Consider the following 19,304-nt stretch of genomic DNA (forward strand, 5'->3'; position numbering starts at 1 on the left):
CTCTCGCCTGGAACTTTTGTATCTGGGGAGATCTCTATGTTTTGCTGCAGCTTGTTCCTGTCTTTCTCAGTTAGCTATTTAGCCGTCAGTTAGTCAGCCCTCTGTGGTTCTTGCCACATGAAATTAAGGTGCACTATTTTTCTATATAAATTTCTATATTTTACTAGAAGCTTATTTCTAATTTTACAATTAAAACCTGTTTTCCACTAGATTTATGAAACTCCTATGAGCCTGGCTGGTGAACTGAGAAAGTGAGCTGCCCCACACAGCAAATAAAGATCTTGCCTCTTTATTCAAAGAAAAAATTTACTCCCCAAATAACAAAAAATTCTTTCCAATATTTTATGGGGTTATCCATTAAATCGTTAGTATTGAATTTTTTATTATTTATTCAAATTTAACTATCAACAGAACTATCTACTTCCGACGCTGTAGCCTCATTAACTGAGATGCTGGCGTAAAATACAGCGATGCCATCGCAAAATATGAATCTCAAAACACAACACTTATATTCTCATTCGGCAACGTTGCCTTTTTAAACTTTAGACCTTTTTAAAGATGCTACGGTTCCCCAGAGCTAAAAGTCTTGCGATTCTTCACTAATGCTCATTTGTATCGGGGTTGGTTGTATTTTGCTTCAAATTTCGCTTCACCATGGACGTCCACACTCCAAGAGGCTCCAACTAGCTCGGCAGATCAAAAACCATTATATATTTAGCACATAAAAGCTGCTGAATTGTAGCAAATTAGAAAAGGTCCATACTGGGCGGGCTGAAATCACAATCTGTATTTCCACCCAACCAACCACCAGAGGAAACTTGTCGACCTAAAAGAAAACCTACCACGTCCGATAGATGGTGCTCTCCTCTCATAGTGATAGGGCATAGCCTACTCGATGGACTAGTTCAAGCCTGAAGTATCAGACTCCAAAAGTGACACAACCCTCGAGCGATAGGTGGAGCTTATTACACCACGAACGACTTAAGCTCCATTACTTTAACTCCATTAAGCGTTTGCCAATATCCATGAAAATGATGAAATATTGCCAGTACAGATGTTATTTGTAACACGTATATGATTATATTAGTTGTAGTAAGATTTACGAGCAGCCACATTTTTTGTTTTAATTCCGTTTATCTCCGTTTTCAGAATTCAGAAATTCTAACTGCTAAGCTTCTCCAGACGAGTTTTTTTCACGTAAAAATCAATAAAAATGAAAAACGAGAAATTTTATTTTTGAAATGTAAAAAGCATAGTGTCGAAATATCTCCTGTCAAAAATATGATTTGCTATATCAGTCTTGCCACAATCGCAAATGGAAAATAATTGAGATTATAATTTCGGTCAAATATTAGATCAAGCCTGGAATATCAGACTCCAAACCGGGTCAAGAAATCGACGAGTTCACGTTAATTATTTGCTTATAACAGAGCTAGATTAATGTTTTCGTTTTCAATTTTGTTCTTGAACTTTTTTGTACAAGAAAAGATCCATCGGCTTGTATAAATTCATTTTCAACTCCTGCTTTACTATTCATGTGCGGAATCGTTTGAGGTTGACATGTGTACTGAACCATATCACAATGATATACTTACTTTTATATCTTGATGTTATCCAACCTCATTGCATACTTGTTAGTGAGCAATGAGAGCACAATAAATAAAATTATACCAACACATCTTTAACATGATTTAAGCGTGAGAATGTCAGTATCACTGTGAGTTATTTCAAAGCTTTGTACCATAAACACGACGAGTCAGATCTGATGACTCAACTGGGCCCTAAGCCCTGCATATGAAATTTTTAATTTTTCTTAATTATAAGGGCTGAACTTTGATGCTTTTCTTTACGCGCATGATGCTGTCCTAACTTGTCAAATAAAAGGTTAATGTTAAACCACGTAAAGTCGCTACAGCTCATTATTTAAACTTTTCGATAAACCTCTTGCTCAGTTTTTTTTTGTAAAGGGCGTGATCTAACCACCAATGGGGGAATTTCTTTATTTGTTTTTAATTGACTGCCATCGATTGAGACTTTATTTTTGACAAATATCGGTGGTTTTCTTTAATAAAAGTTATAGTCTATGAACTCTTCAACTACCCAAATGATTCGTTATGTTATTTTTCCTTGTATCGTTAATGGACTTTTATAATTAAGTTACTCAGGAACAGAAGCTCATCGGTATCGCTATCCTGCTATTTGAATGGCATACAATTTTTTATTCCTATATTAAATTAAACGCTAAGGGCTGCTCTCTGAGTTAATCTACCCACATGTTTCTAAGTTGCGGATGAAGAAAATTGTATGTTATGCAATGTTGGATTAACCGTTTTTTATAACAAATGTAAGACGACGACGACAACGTTTCTTGCAAAATAGAAATATGTTTATTGCGGCACCCGTTAATTGCCCTCGCTACGTTAGCCAATCACTTTTCATTTTCCAGTCTCTCGATCGCCATTTTTCTAATAGTTTTGCTGTTGATGAACCGTGTTCATTTATCGGAATTAAAATGGAGTTTCATTTGAGGTATGTTGGGAAGTCGTTTGTGGAATTTGAAGATCAGAGATTTCTCCTTTGGGCAGTCTTTCAAGAATTTAAAGGGAATTGGGACCAGGAGAGATCGTGGTCATTCATTTAACGATTGCTTAAATAAATTGAATAATTTTTGACAAGCAAAGAATACTGTGTCTTCGTCTCGTATTGTTCAGCTGAAAAGAGAACTCGCCGAAATCGCAAGAATTTCTGGTATTATTGGATGTTTTGGCCAAAATTGTTGTGTTGATTTTTTATGTGTTGTTGTTTCGTCTGATAATCATTTGTGAAACGCGTACCGTGATTGGTCGAAATAAGATCTTCCTCCCAAGCTTGTCCAAGTCAAGCAAAAATGTCAATCCTACTCAATCAACAACGAATTCGTGTTTAGAATTCCCTTTTCAAGCTTTGCTTGGCTTGGTCAGGATTAGGATTACTCAATCCAATCTTGGGATCCAATCTCCCTTGAATATCAAGCCAAGTTCAGAATACGGCCCAGGTAATTGTTAATAAAATTAAAATTAGCATCTAATTTAACATTTTTTATATATTGAATAGAATCCGAAGTTGATCAACGACCTTAAATTAAACTTCTTTGTGAGTACTTTCCTTTACGGATTGGGAACTGGAAGAAATTGCGCCAAAATGTTGGAGGAATTTCTCACACCAGAAGAAGTAATTGGAATCCAGAAGAAGATTTTAATTATCAACAAAAAAGACGAGGAAGACAACGTAGAAGACTGAAAATTATTTTAAATAATCATTAAAGTTTTCATTTTTCGTTTTCCTTATAAAGAATAAATGTTCCCGATATTACTGGGACTTTCCATTACATTAATTTTTTTTTCTTAAAAAAAATAAAAATTATATAGATATAAGAAATAATAATTATATAAATATTAAGAAATTCAGAGCTAGTATAAATAATAATTATGTTTAAGTTTACAGCAAGTGTTTTAGTTAGATTACAGTAAATCTATGAAAAATGTTGACATTGCGCATACGCAAAGCTATAATGACTTGATGAGTTAGTACTTTTCCTGAAGAGGAAACCATCAGAATAAATTCCTTTCCGGCCACTATGCTGGTAAATCCTTCGTCAGCATTGCAATTAAATTGCCGTATTGGTTGTCGAGAAGCGGTACTACGACATGTGGGTAGACCTAGCCTCCCTCATACAGACCAAACTTGATGGATGCCTGGTAGTTATCGAAATGTCTTCCTTTATTGAAGTTCCTAATTGGACTGTTATTAAAATTGAATTATGTTTAATTTCAATAAATACTATTGAACTAAAAAACGTATTACCTTTGCATGCACTCTTCTTCAACCTAATAAGAGATGTTAGCATTAAAACATGCTAATTTTGATGTCCTAATAATGTCAGTTGATGCAATTTTCTTATTATTATAATTACTTGAAATAAAAAGAAACAAAATATTACAACACTATCTAACTAAGTTTAATAAAAGAATACTGTAGATATGTAGATGGGAAGTAAACTTTCCATGACGCTTCTTTGTTTTAATTACGTAAGACGTAGGTAGGAGGTAGGTAGGTACGTAGAAGAAGTGAGGAAAAAAAGACTATGGCTTATGCTGTGGGAATCAGATGGCTCGTACTCCACACCATCTGATTCGTCTTCAGGTGCCAGTGTTCTCACTTCCTCTGCAATAAAGTAGAAATAATCGTAGAACGAAAATAAGTGTGTTCCGACACAGACTTCTTTCACCGATCCAGCAGCAGCCCCTCTGAAACCCAAAATTTTTAGTGAGACAACGGCAAAAAATTGTTGGTATGGGAATTGTTAGAAACCAAAATTGAAAACGTTTCGTGTCATTGGTGTTCAAAAAAAGGGAAACGAAACGAACGTGAAACGAACTCGCGTCTTGTTAAGATTTAAATTCGGATTTACGACGTATCAAAGCACCCCATCAAATGACACACGATTTTTAAAAAGAGTCTCAATTTGGCAGAGCCGAACAACAACAGAGAACATTACAAAGTCTAAACGGGACACGTAATGCTTCCGATTAAACGACGAGAATAAAAGGCCAATAGCTTGTAATTCAACATGTCGCAATACTATGCTGAGTTCATGTTGCTATGGCAATAACCATAAAATTATATAAGAAATGAAATTAAAAAATTGTATGGCTGCCTAACTAACTTGTTTTCGGGCGTGCTCCACCTAATCAGCTAGCAGTGTGACTTGCCGATTCCATTCTGGCCGGAATTTCACCGTTTGTGCGTGGAAGGGAGTCGAGTCCTGAACGAGAGTTTACTATCAAAAAGAATATATATATATATATAAATTTATAGTCTATAACAATTCTGGACTTACCAGCATTGGGCACAGGATACATGTCTTCAGGTGGCTTAAGATCCATGTCCCAGTTGTAATATCGATAACTTTCGTGAGAGCCAAATCCTCCACGATGGTTGGTTCCCACTTCCCCACGATTTCCAATTTCAACATGTAACGTAACAGTAACGTAGCAGTACTAGTAATTAACAACAGTAAACTTTTTTTTTTTTTTTTTTTTAATTTTCAGGTACTGCATGATGTATAAGGTGCGACGAGGCATTTCCGGGCGTCCGATAGTCTGGCGCAGTAAATTGTTCACTACAAACACAATTTTTATTTAATAATTCGTCCCCATCTAAATCTCCTATTTAAATCCTTTGTGTTTCTTAATTTTACTTATTCATCTATCGTACAAAATTGTATTCGAAGGGAACTCTTGAAAGAAAACACTTTTTTTCAAGTAGTATTCTTACACCCTCGCACTACGCAATTTGTAACCATTCTGTAAAGACACGTGTGAACGTGAAGAAGTGATCCTTTATTCCATTCCCAACCCTTAATTAAGTTCCCTGCCTTAAAAAGTATTCCAATAAAATAGACAAAATTTCAATACATTGAACAGGGTTGAAATTAAAAATTACTTTTCTTTCACTAATATCCACTAAGAAAACATTTATGTGTCATAACCGTTGATAATTTATATTTTCGGCATCTTCATTATTTTTTGTAATTTTTTTTCAATCGCAGCATTGTGAAATTATGGCTAGGTTCTTGCGGGAGAAACTCTCTAAATTTATTTACTGTGTACATGTACTTTTTACTATTCCAGATGTGTTTTTTTATAAAGTTGAAATTGACATTGAAAAACCAGTCATTATCACAGAAAATGTCTGTTTGTTTCTTATATGCTAGCTGCCTTAGCATTCATCGTTTGTTATAGTTCTCTACTTCTATGTATATATTCCAAATAAAATTATAAGTGATAACTGTTTATATTTTAACGTGTGAAATATAAATAGGGCTTATCACATGTTTCAATCGGAAAATTTAGCTATCTCAAAACAAATGTCTCAAATTTGCCGGATCTAGCTAGTAATGATCACACTAAAAACCAGCCATGAAAATAACCAGAGACGAAATATGGATGGGTGACTTAGCAGAAAAGCATAAAAAAGTATATAGTATAGCATAGCAAAAAAAAATTGCTTAAGTATCCATGAATCAAAGACAGCAAACAGCACCCGGAATCTTAAGGGTTCATTTTCTTTTTTTTTCTTTTGGTGTTTCAAACTAAGAATGGAGTTAGTTTAATTTAGCTAGAAACAGAATGCTTGTTGTAGCTTGTAGCTAACCCACTAACAGCTTTTTTTTATCATGTTACAATTACAGTTCTGGATGTTGCAAATCTAAGCTGACTAAAATTTAAGTAATAAGGGGAATTTTATTTCTTTTTCTAAGCTTAAATAAGCCAGAGTAATCCAAAAGTAGTCTTTCGCGTACGAGTGAGAGGTTTTTCTTTTTCTTTTAAAACTTGGCCCTTTGGCCCTTTGGAAATATGGAAATATTTAATCTTTCCTTCTCACTCGTTTGCAATAGTATTCAATTCGAAGATTTATTTCGTCTGTCATATTCTCATTTTTGTTTGATTTTTGTTATTATGCTGGGTTGGGGGGGGGGGCTTTAGTTTTGTTTTGCATACTTTCTTGACATTCTTTACATCCAAATATATTTTGAAAATTTTAAAAACAAATTACAAAAGAAAGAGGCTACGAATGGCAAACGAACAAAAGTATAAAAAAGGAGAAATTAAAAGTAGTCTGAAAAGATTAATGAATTCTACATAATGAACCTAGAAGATAATACAATTTAATTAGAAGCTCAAAATGAGCCATCATGGCTTGAGATTTGAGAAGGAAAGGTAGTTTATTTTACCGGTATGAGCAGCAGCAGTGAGAGTAGCACTGGTACCAGTATGAGATCCTGATGCTTTCTTGGCTTTCTTCACCGTGGGTTTCCCACATTTCGTCACCTTTTCTTGGCGTTTAGCTTTGGCAGCTTCCATACGCGCAAACCGACGCACTTTTTCTCTTTGCTAAGCGCAATCTTGCATTACCCTTACAGCCTTTTTTATGTTGACCCCATTATCCGTTACGATGCAAACTACCTTTTCAGAAATTCTAAACTTTTCAATTTGTTTTTGAATTAGGCCAGCAATGAGATCATGAGTCTGGCTTCCTAATGAAGAAAAAATTTATTTTACGAATATTTTTAACACATTATTTAGTTGATCTGATTATGCCTACCTTTCATTCGCTTGCAACAAAGTGCGGCAGATTTTCTCAAAATATTCTTTTCTTTCAGCCAATGGGCCGTGATTCCAAGCCAGGCACGGTGAGTCGTGGACCAAATATCCGCAGATAGACAATATGTTGGAAACCGCACTCATGGCCGATACTTCGTCTTCAAATATTTTGTGTTCCTTCTCTATCATTTTTTTCAGCTTATTTGTCCCCATTACATTTGATTTGAGATTTAACCCTTCTATCATAGCAAGAAAGGCTGTGTCTTCAATTGTGCACAATGGTCTGACATTGCTGATGACTTAGTTCATTATTAAATGATCAATTTTGTTTTGCGGTAATCTTGACAATCTAGGTGGCTTCTTTGCTGATGTGAAATCCAGCTTGCTGTCTTTTTTGCCTGGCAGTCACAGTTTTTGAGATTCAGTAGAGTCCCCAAGATTTTTCTTGACGGATTTTCTTTCAATGTACTCTGCATACAGTTCAGAGTATTTCATTATACATAATTATTTTACAATTCGCAAGGTTACAACTTATACACTGTATTTTATTACTCCTTTAAATTTTTAATCCAGTAACTATTCGAAGAAATCCTTCCCGATATTTTACTCTGACATTTCTTACAACTTCCTCTGATTTTATCATTTGAAATTGAAGGTGTTTTTATCCAATTAGCTTCAAAAGTAAAATATGATAAGGACAGAGAGTTAAACCATTTTTTTCCATCTCGATCTCAAATTTCTCCATTAACTTCAGCTTCCAAATCAACATCTCCATTTGAATTTTGAGATTCATTCTAAGAATCTATATGTTAAGGAGAAATGTTATTAGCAATATCAGTGTAAAGAAGGAGAGAGTTTCAGGAAGCGTTCACTTGTATTGACACCGAGCACATACACACACTTACACAAGCACTTCACTGACGGGAAGAGAGGAGAGGGAGGATAGAGAGGGAGGATGGAGAGGGAGAATAGAGAGGGAGAGTAGCAAGGGAGAATGAGAGGAAGAACAGCGAGGGAGAATGAGAGGAAAAACAGCGAGGGAGAGCAGCGAGGGAGAACAGCTGCTGGCTGGCTGCTACTGACGCTACTGACTGACTGGCGAAGATTTCGTGGCTGCTGGGTTATATACCCAAGCGTAGCCGATGCAATTTGGAGATGGTTCCAAATTGCATGTCGTTCGTGGAAATTGCATGAGGGGAAAAGGTACCCCGACGGGTCTGACAGGAGGGTAATAGGAATATGTATGGGTAATAATGAGGTGAGCGATGGGGTCTGACTCGGCAGAGTCGAAGATACTAATTATAGATTGGTGGGAAGCTGAGGTTGCGGAAAAAGGGAAAGCGATGTGGGGGAAAGGATCAATAGTTGAAAATACACGGAAATACATTACAATCAGAATTGTAAGCAGCTTCAGCTGAGGTTGACGGTAACGCTATGATAACAAAAGTTTAAATTAGTATTTTAAAATACATTTTTATTCGAAAGAACTTTATTCGATAAAACACTGCATTCAAGCCAAATTCTCCCTGTGAAACCCTGTAAAGTTTAATTGGAAAATATTTCGAGAATTGTGCACTCATCAATGATGGACTCAGTAGTAGAGAAACACGCCAAGTACCGTGTTCACCTGCAATTGAAAACGAAGTATTAGTACTGGAAAATTGGACAGAAGAAGAGGCTGCTACGATTGGATGATACGATTCCTCAAGCGAAATGACAACTCGTAAACCGGAGAAAACTAGTCAAACGGGTTCATCAGTTTTCAACTATCCAGTAGTTGTCTTCTTACTACGACGTGTTATCATAAATGATAACCAGGTACCAATTCTCCGCACGCTAACTTTAGAATTGTGACGAAACCCGCAACTAGACTGTGATGTGACCGCCAAACATTATCGCTGAAAGGGGGAATAAACAGGTAAAAACTATTGTTAAAGTTTCTGTTGACAAGAAATAAAAATAGTGTAAGCAGCGACTCGAACCACATCCATTGCACAGAGTCAAATCCCTTTTATTTACGTCCGAAAGTTCTTTCTTCACTCCTTCTTTCACTGTATGCATTGGCTCCATGAAAAACTATGTTCCCGTTTAAAAATTACGGCAAATGAAGGGACTGATATAATTAATAGGATCTAAATGGTATGGTTATCAAAAGAAGAATCATTTACAAGGAAGCTTAGGAAATAAACGTTATTTCTGAGGAGAGCATTTACATTGTTCATCATTTACTTTACTGGTGCTACTACTGCGTAATGTTTTCTGTCATGTAGGGGCAATTCTGTATAGCATTATAAATGCAACCAATGTATCTTACTGAAAGTACCAAGGGAACCAGTGGTAAAAATAGACATACAAAAAAACATCATATCGTTAGCATTAATATTGAACAATTATAATACAAATGTATGCTTTCATGATTTGCTTAATTTTGTCAGGGACTCGATAAATTAGCTGTGTCAACTAAACACACCCCCAATTCAAATGACTGCTGAAGAAATTGCTTCCTTCCATAGAAAGTTTGTTCCTCGCCGTTCAGTTAAGTTGTATGCCCTTTATAGAATTTGCTGAAAAATTCCTTACACCACATCTCCCTATTCCAATATCTGTTTTTTATAACTCAGCATTCATAAAAAAAACCACTGAGTGAAGTTAAGGCGGAGACCAATAGAATTCTTAAAACTTGGGTATTATCAATTAATAATTGTCTCCGTAATAAGGTATCCTTTGTCTTTTCCTTTTTCCTCAACATCTATGCTGGTTACCAAATATAGGGATGAGTTTCACCAACAATATTTGGCTTCCCTAATTTTAAAATTTATATAGTTTTACACACCATTTTTATAGTATACGTAATGCAATTGGAGGTAACCATTCCAAAAATACTTTACACAAACTCTTTTTTTAACGTTAACTTTAGATTCATTAGTCAACTTCAACACTTTAAGCCAATCTTCTTCGATTTTGTTTCTCTTCTAAAAAAATCGTTTGCATTTTCTTTTATGCTGTCGGAATCCTGTGATAAGATGTATGAGATAGTTATTTGGCACCCTTCCACACAACAAACACAATCCATGATGAAAAAAGTAAATATCTTGTCAGGCAGAAACTGATGGAAAGCTAATGGTGAAATGGTGATTGAAAACTATTGTATAAAATAAATAAATAAATTAAGCTACACGTTAAAATTATAAATAAGTATTCAATTGGTTTTGTCATAATTCTAGAAATAAACAACCGGTTTTACGAGAGGCCAAGATAGAGATGAATCCTCCAGGTAGATTGGGCTGAATTGCGAGAAAGCGCAACTCAGCATCCGCAAATCGTATGTTTAAGCCCTTCATTTGAATTCCGTACAGCAAAAAAAAACGAACTTAAAACCGTAAAATACGGCTTACTATGACTTACGTTGAATCTAGTAAATGGTAAAACTTTCTTTAATGATTTAATAGAATCTTTTAGTCAAATGTCAATTAACAAGCGATCCACGATTCAAGTAGACCGAAATCATGGAGGGGCTTTCCAGATCTAAATCCGGAAAAGGCCTTAAAAATATAAAAAAAAATATAGGCATGTTGGTCTTCGCACGCCGGATTTACCTGCGTTTGCAGAATTACAAAATTCCCACCCGTTTAGGAGTTATTTAGCTCTAAAGTTTGGGTTTTTTGAATTTTGTCAGAAAGTGGGGGGGGGGCTTTGACATCCATTTTCGGGAAAACGGGGGAGCTAGGGAAAAAACTAATTTTTCTAAAAGGTTTATTGCAATTTCAACCACCAAAATCCAAAAGGAATTTCCTTTCCGGATTTTATTGGTTGAGATATTACCAATTTAGTGAAAGGATTATTTAGCTGGTTTCCCTCCCTGGCTTGCAGCCATTTTTTCGTACGGTCCGCTGTGCTCCTGGTGGAAGCCAGCTTAAGGTGGTGCAGAAGTCCCTCTAGGCTATTAGTCGTAGCAATCGATATCAATTGCAACTGACGAAAAGTTTTATATCGATAGCGAACGCTTTGCGATTCAAACAGTCCATTGAGTCCAGCAAAGGTGTCGTCTGCATTCTATATCATTACTGTCTGATTTTCACACGAGGATAATAGTAAAAGTGAAAATGCATTGGATACCTATAGAAGAAATCCCAAACAGTATTTTGTATAGTGATTCACTCGAAGATTATGTCATAGACGCAAGGGATTCAAGAAGCCCAAAAGAAATAAATGAAGTCATCGAACGCTTCAAGGCAAGTTGTCGTTTGCTGAAGGAGGAGGATTGTAAACTCCAAATGATAGAAAACTCACAAATGAATCTAACAGGTAACTTGATGTTTGTATTTCCCAAGTTTATTCTTTCACCTTTCATAGCGCAGTGATTTAACCCTAAATGTTTACGGTCGTTTTTCTTTAGATTATACCGAAAGCAGCAGTGGCCGTTGGATAGTGCAGCACAATACCAATCGGGGGCATCACTGAAAACATAATGGAATGTTATATTGTAATACTCAATGCAGTTCTATGTGGATTTTCATTGTGTTGTAATTTCAATTTCCATTGTGATATAAATGTAATGTGAGAGACAGCATCAAAAAGATTTACACACGTCTTTGTTTATTTGAACCTTAAGAGTTGTAGGGGTTGCGATTGTACAGGTACTGACTTTAAGGGTACATAATAAAAGTGAAGTAAAAACAGATAGAAATTTGTTATTACGAGGCAGCACGAAATCTGAAAGCAAACTTGACAAATAAGAAAATATAGGGCAAGTGGGTTGATGTGTCCGCTCAGCTACTACATTCCGTAACAGAAATATATCATTGCACTTGACATATAATGTTAAAGCGATAAATCACCAACTAAAACAATGTTACCGTGTAGGTTTACCATGCAAGGACACCTCCGTTGAACTGTCCAGAAAGGGTAGAATTTTGGTTAGAGTCCGGCCCGATGACGCATATTCATGGTAGAAAAGTTAACCTTGAATGGGAAAAAAATGTATGGGATAAGTTAGGTTAACTTTAATGTCGCGCTAATAAAACTTTATGTAGTTCATGTCTTCCCTTGAAAGCCTTTTCCTACGTCAGGAAAGCTCAGTGTCAAATCCTTCTTGCTTCCGTCATGACTTCAGTTTGCTGCTGTAAAATAAAGTTGTGTGTGACTTGTTCTCGGTGCCCCAGATGTGAATGTGACCACGACGGACGATCCGTTGAGGATAAAATTAGCCGTAAAAGAGGTAGAAGCGTGAGGGACAACTGTCGTGATGAATCTGTAACAAAAAAAAGAAATATCTCACCATCTTCAAGAGTATTACGCAAAAGAAAAACAAAGATTCCGTCTGAGGATATAAATAACAACACCGAGGAAGAAAGAGAAATAATCTTACCAATGAGAGGCATAACTTCCGTATCCGATCTCTTCACAGCATTCAACATCGATGTTCATTCCACGTTGAGGAAGTTGCTAGCTTCATCAGTGTCAAGGACCAGCCTACAAAATTGGGAAGAAGATTCAAAAGAAAGTAAGCAAATTAAATTAAGTGTTGTGAACGTATACAAACACATTTTTTCCCAAATTGCCGCTTTGTTATGTGGCCCAGCAGGATCTCTATCAATCGCTTATGCCTTAACAAATTTTCGTGATGTAGCACAGCATGCTCTGACGTTGCCTTTAATTCGAACGATTGTTCGTTCAAGAAAGTCTCGGCAAGAACCGCGAGTGGCAAGGGCATATTTGTGTGGTTCAACAGGGAGAAGTAAAGTTGCCCAATTAGAAAACGTTTACAAAGAATTCAGTCTGAGTAATAACACCTACGTCAAAGGGTTGAGTGACTTTAACAAATTGACTAATGGGCAGCGTCTTTCCCCGCCTCGTCGTAGCTATCAACGCTTTGATCCTGCTGTTGTTAATCAGGCGATTGCATTCATCCTTGGATCAGACAACGTTTGCCACACATCATGGGGAACAAAAACAATTGTGGTTGACGGTATTCCGCGTGCATTTCCGTTACTGATGCGCAAAATTTCCCGTACCAATATGTACGCAAACTATCAAAAAAGTACTACTGTCCAGAAAAAAAGAAAAATACAACGAAGCAGCTTCTTCACTTTAGCTTCAAATTTGACGCACACACAAGCAACACTAAGAAAAGCCGTTGATTATGTGACTGGGTTTCTTTTAAATGATAACTTTGAAATTGTTCACAAACTACTTGAAACTTTCACCACTGCTGGGCCCAACCGGCAACGACTGTTGAATGAAATAGAAGCCGCTAACTCATATTTGAAATATGGGTTTCAGGCTGATACCAGTAATGTCTGCATTGCCCATAACATATCCGTCGGCCTCGGTTGTGAAGAGACCCCAACAGCCTCGACCTCAACGCCAACCTGCAGTAATTGCCGTAAATTATTCCACGTCTTTCATTTTTTGAAGGAAGAAATCCTACACTCAAGCCTTCCTAGGGAATCAGCATTAACCGCCTTGGATGGGTGCTTACAGAAAACGCAGCTGTTTATGGGCCATCGCCTCAGAGTGCATAAAGAAGATGCAGGACGAAATGATGATGAATTGCTTGCATAATGAGACTGTCAATGAGTGCGTCATTCTGCTGGATTACAAAATGAAATTTGAACCAGTTTACTTTCGGGAAAAAACAGTCGACCATTACGGAAAGGGGGGAATCAGTTGGCACGGAGCCATGATAACTTTTTACACTGTTGTCGCTGTTGACGGGGTCCGTACAGCTGTGCAAAACAGGTACTACATGGATCACGTAGTGGAGAATGAAAGTAAACAGGACATAACGTCAGTTATTTCCATTCTAGAGGCAGTGATTATTGGCCTTAAAAAACTGTTTCCTCGCCTAACAACCATATATCTGCAATCAGATAACGCGAGCTGCTATCAAAACACCATGCTATTGGTTCTTATTCCCTACCTTGCATTTACCTATTCTCTATGCATTCGGCGGTATATCCATACTGAAACCCAAGACGGCAAATCTGTATTGGATGCTCATTTCGCAAGATGCACCCAAAAAGTGTATGAATACTGCAAAGAAGGTAATTTACTTTTACTTTTTACGCCTTTTTACTGAGTGAATGGTTTCGTAGGAAATGACGTGGTTACGCCAATCCAGCTGGTTACGGCTCTCAAGCACTACGGCGGGTTGCCTGATTGTATAACTGAACTAGTCAAGCTCGAACGAGAGACAGTGGCAAAGGTTGTAATAGCCTACGCAACGGTGGAAACTAAGCTGAAAAAAGCCATGAAACGAAAGAACGACGTGTTTTTTACACAAATTGACTGGCCACACCGTAATGAAATGCCTACTTCGTCGAATAATGAGGAAAGTTATCAGAATATGCCTTGCTTTTCCATACAAGGATTCGAATACTCAGGTAGTATGCTGATTTCCTAATATCCCTGGTGCTTGCAAAGATTTACACAATATTCTTTTTTTTTGGTTAGGGATAGGCAATCCAACAAGTTACATTGTAAACCCTGCCGAAGAAACTGTCGCTATAGACAACGATAGTTTAAACGACCTGAGCGACGGTTCCATCACGGAATCGGAGGATGATCTAGACTATGAATGCATCGAGGAACTTGAAATAATGCAATCAAGTGGAAATAATGCTGATTGCACGACTGAAAACATATCTTCCATTGAGCGTAAGTAATCAAGTAACAGCGACTACTCGGAAGAAGGTATGTCTGGTGACAGCGAAGCCCCAGATCAACAAGATATCGCACCTGAAACGACTGTCGGAAAGATAACGGGTGTTTACATCTATTCGGATTCTCAATTACGTTTCAGGCGACAACGATCGAAAAGCAAAGGTCACAAATCAAAGGACTCTGAAGTCCGTCTGGAAAGGAAGAAAAATCTGTTAAGCTACGCATTACGAACTGCATGGAATATGCAATTAAACGGTATCATGCAATGTGATCGGACAGATGACTCCCTGGAAGAACCGTCTTTATCTTTAGCTGAGACTTTTACTGTGCCCTTGCAATTTCAAAAAGGTTGGGCTAAACGGCCCAATAATGGACTAATGTATGGACCAAAGCATGTGCAGAGTTACCGCGCAGATATCTATGAATTATACAAGCTTGGGGAAGAAGACAAAAAGAATAAACGAAGCCCAGCTCAAATGCGAGAAGCATTACAGATGAAATATCCACAAGAATTTTGTCTCCCGTCTGAAAACGACATACGTGTCGAAATCAACAGGTTTGAAACGAAAAATAAATCACCACAAGCCACTTCAAGAGTGGAAAAAACCACGGATGTGTACAGCGAGTACATAAGGAACCTAGCGAAAAACAATTGCCAACTTAAACCAATAGAAGCTGTTAAGTTGATTACAGAAAACTTCCCAAGAAAAGATCACCCACAATTACCATGTGATTCTCTGTTATCGAGGAAATTTTCCTATCAAAAGAGATGTGTGACCATGCAACAAAATAGATCGCAATCAAATGTCTAACTAACAGAAATAAACTTTGGTTTAGGTTGCTACTTACTTGCTTCATTACGAGTGCTACATCTCCATGGAGAGCCAGAGTCACTTTCAGCCTTATAGAGTGAAGCCGATGAAGAATGATGATGTTTTGCTGTGTTGTAGATGGCCTTGGGGCAATGAAGTAAGGCAATGTGATTTGGTTATAGCTTGCCTCCCTGCTTGTGCCAATAACGTGTGGAGTCCAATGACAAAGCAGAAAACCTACGAAATGTGGCAACAAAATAATTATTAGTAGACTGGTATAGAGTTATAACAAATAAACTATGATGTGGTTTGGTTACACTGCAGGTTGCCATGGTGTGTGGTGCTGTTTTCACTGATCACTTTTAGGGAGGTTTGAATTTTGCCCAGTCAGACTGAGAGATGAACTGAACTCGTAGCTTCCACTTCAAGGAACACGAATCACGAGGGAAATCTTGTGATGCAACTGTGTGATCCAAAACTGGTCTGCAACTTTTTCACTTTATAAACTTTGTTCCGCCTAAAAAGTTAGTAAATAATAGCCAAAATTCCTCTTTTCACTACAACCAACATACACCATTGAGCATAAAAAATCTAAAGACATATGAACATAAATACCTATTCCTTTGACTTTGAGTTTGCACCTTCACAACAGCTAAAACGTTTCACGTCAATGTAGACAGTCATCTGCTGAAACGCCAACACAAACACAAGTATCGATTTGCCTCAGAAAAGAATCGATATGCTACTGTGGGCGATAAGAAATCTGGGTTCACTATATATGAAGGCCTGTATAAATGCAATGGGTCTAATATGAAGGCCGATATATAAGACCTTCTGCTGGCTTCCACCAGGAGCGCAGCGGACCGTACGAAAAAATGGCTGCTAGCAAGGGAGGGAAACCAGCTAAATAATCCTTTCACTAAATTGGTAATATCTCAACCAATAAAATCCGGAAAGGAAATTCCTTTTGGATTTTGGTGGTTGAGATTGCAATAAACCTTTTAGAAAAATTAGTTTTTTCCCTAGCTCCCGTTTTTCCAAAAATGGATGTCAAAGCCCCCCCCCCCCCACTTTCTGACAAAATTCAAAAAACCCAAACTTTAGAGCTAAATAACTCCTAAACGGGTGGGAATTTTGTCATTCTGCAAACGCAGGTTAAACCGGCATGCGAAGACAAACATGCTTATATTTTTTTTATATTTTTAAGACCTTTTCCGGATTTAGATCAGGAAAGCCCCTCCATGATTTCGGTCTACTTGAATCGTGGATCGCTTGTTAAAATGCTTACTATTCTACAAATATCGAAAAAAGGTCAATATGGTCATCAGCTACACACGTAATCAACATAAATATCTTTCTCTAAAATAAGACATAATTATAACAATGGTTTAAAAATTAATATAAAGTAAAATAGTCTTAATTACTACCATAACGTTACGTAAATATATTATTTTTTAATTTGAAATTAATTTATAACTACAGGGAAATCATGAAGCAGTCATGATATTTGAATTATGAGCCTTTACATTTATAATTTGGTATTAACCCCCTTAGTCATTTTTACAATATATCAAATATATAAATACCAAGTGATGAGTGGACAGTGTAGTCTGTCCGGAATTCTCATCATGGCTCCTTATAGGGCTCTTTCGGATCTGTTTTCTTTTCAGTTTTATCTGGCAACGTCAGCATGGCAGTGCACTTTGGTAGCGCGAGAATGGGGAGAAGAGGGAGAATGGGACGAATGGGGGAGAAGAGGAAACGTGGGTCCCCTACTTTCGTACGCCCTCCTCCCTCCCATTTGTCCCATTCTCCCTCTTCTCCCCGTTCTGGCGCTACCAAGGTGCACGAGAAGTTCATCCTTCTGTTTATTAGAAAAATGTGATAGCAAAATCAAAATTTAAAAAATCAAATAGTCATGCAAATCCAGCAATCTTTCGTCGTTCCTCACTGTATAGAAGCAAAGAGGAACAATTTTATATCCCGCATTCAGCCACGAGATCCTGTAGTGTGGGAAATAATTGAGATGGTATGAGAATTGCGGGGCATCGTAGTCGTGGCGAAAGAATTGAAGACGAAGAAATGAACAAAGTACTTCAGTCAGAATCTAAACTAATTGTGAAAAGTCAATTATTATTTTCAATATAATTTGCTTCATACAGAAGTTTATTTGCAGCCATTTTTTTGTACTCTCCAATGATTGATTTAATTGATTTAACAAGTAAATTTAAGGGAGGGGTCTTAGTTGAGCTCATTGACAACTTTCCATCAACAAACATGCATCAAGAACTCCAAGGAAAATACATTCATATTTTTACATTTCATCGAATTGAAACTCGAGAAACTTTTGTAATTTACAATTGTAGAAAAATTGCGAATTTGAACACCCACGTAAAATTTGTTGCTAACTTGCAACAATGTTGGAAATCCTTTCACCTTGCTTTCTTCTCTTGTATCCCTTTTGCCGGATGGCTGTGCTTGGCATAATTTTTGAAATACCTGCTACCTAGGCCTCCTCTTTGAAAACATTTGTTTCTAAAGAGGTTTCACTAAAAGACTAAATAAAGAAACGACTGCAATATCTTCACGTTGACATGAATATTTAGCATGGTAAAGTAATATTCGCCATTGCTAGAGGAGTCTTCACTTCAAATATCTCCAATTTTGAATTCTTTAGTTGCTTGTTTCACGGCTTCTTTAAGAAATAACGAAATAACATTTTCTTTTTTTGACTGGCAGTTAAGCATAAACAAGTGAACCATTCTTAGATGCTTTATTGATCGGTTACCAGATGGTATATATAACTTGATCAGGTGCCATAAACCTTGAATAACAGACAGTGAGACACCTTGAGTAAGTTTTTTTAACTTTAAATAAATTAATTTCTATGTTATTTGTGTGGGCACCTATGGTCAACGACTTAAGTTAGTGGTTCTCTTTTTTATTATAATGCTCTAAGTGGTCACTAAAAAAATTATAATTGAGAATTCATGTAACGGCTTGACATAACATTTCAGTCTACTGTGTAATGCGCAGCCGAGACTGACCAGAAGAGCACATATCGTCTACTGTATGTATCGTATGTAAACCCACCCCCTTCATGCTCTTCTTCTATTAATAGCCATGATCATTTTGTCCCGCCATTTTGGAATCACTGCAATGGCCGACACGTTCAACTATTCAAATATGGCCGCGCGGGAATCAGTATATAAACTCCCGTCGCACCCTCCAAAAGTTAGACTAGTCCTCTCACTCCTCAACTGCTTGTGGCTCCAGTTGTAAGTCGATCTCTATTATACTCCTTTTGTATTCTGTGCAGTGTTAATTAATAAACTTAGTTCGGCCTAATAATCCGAGTTATTCTTCGAAGTAAGCGCGCCTTTCCAAGCCACTGAAAAGCGCCTTACAACTGTATTATTGTTCAGCACAACAAAGGAGAGCGTGTCATAAGACTTTTTCCAACAATCAGACACGATTTTTTTTCCAGGATGAATATACTATTAAACTATTTCAATGACGGGAACTCGGGTACAGTTCGGGACTTTGACCAAAAAGCATCTGTTTTATCCTCGTCCCACGTCTCCAAATAACCACTGTTCTTTTTTGCCTAAAATAACCTCTGGCTACCTTTATTTTTGTTTTACCAATTTCGAGAAAAAAGTCTTGTAATTTGAAACACAAG

General features: G+C 37.1%; 2 long non-coding RNA genes across 2 annotated transcripts; one reads left to right on the forward strand and one right to left on the reverse strand.

Moving 5' to 3' along the window:
• Positions 1 to 11,398: 11,398 nt before the first annotated feature.
• LOC124348603 lies at positions 11,399 to 11,732 on the forward strand. The gene is made up of 2 exons (XR_006920060.1): positions 11,399 to 11,450; positions 11,542 to 11,732. It is a non-coding gene; the product is annotated as an uncharacterized LOC124348603 (long non-coding RNA).
• Positions 11,733 to 12,750: 1,018 nt separating this feature from the next.
• LOC124348549 lies at positions 12,751 to 15,932 on the reverse strand. Its single transcript, XR_006920029.1, has 3 exons — positions 15,660 to 15,932; positions 12,942 to 13,055; positions 12,751 to 12,795 (listed from the first exon to the last, which is right to left on the reverse strand). It is a non-coding gene; the product is annotated as an uncharacterized LOC124348549 (long non-coding RNA).
• Between the last annotated feature and the right edge of the window lie 3,372 nt (positions 15,933 to 19,304).

This window comes from Daphnia pulicaria, chromosome 7 (assembly GCF_021234035.1).
Source record: "Daphnia pulicaria isolate SC F1-1A chromosome 7, SC_F0-13Bv2, whole genome shotgun sequence".
Taxonomy (NCBI): domain Eukaryota; kingdom Metazoa; phylum Arthropoda; class Branchiopoda; order Diplostraca; family Daphniidae; genus Daphnia; species Daphnia pulicaria.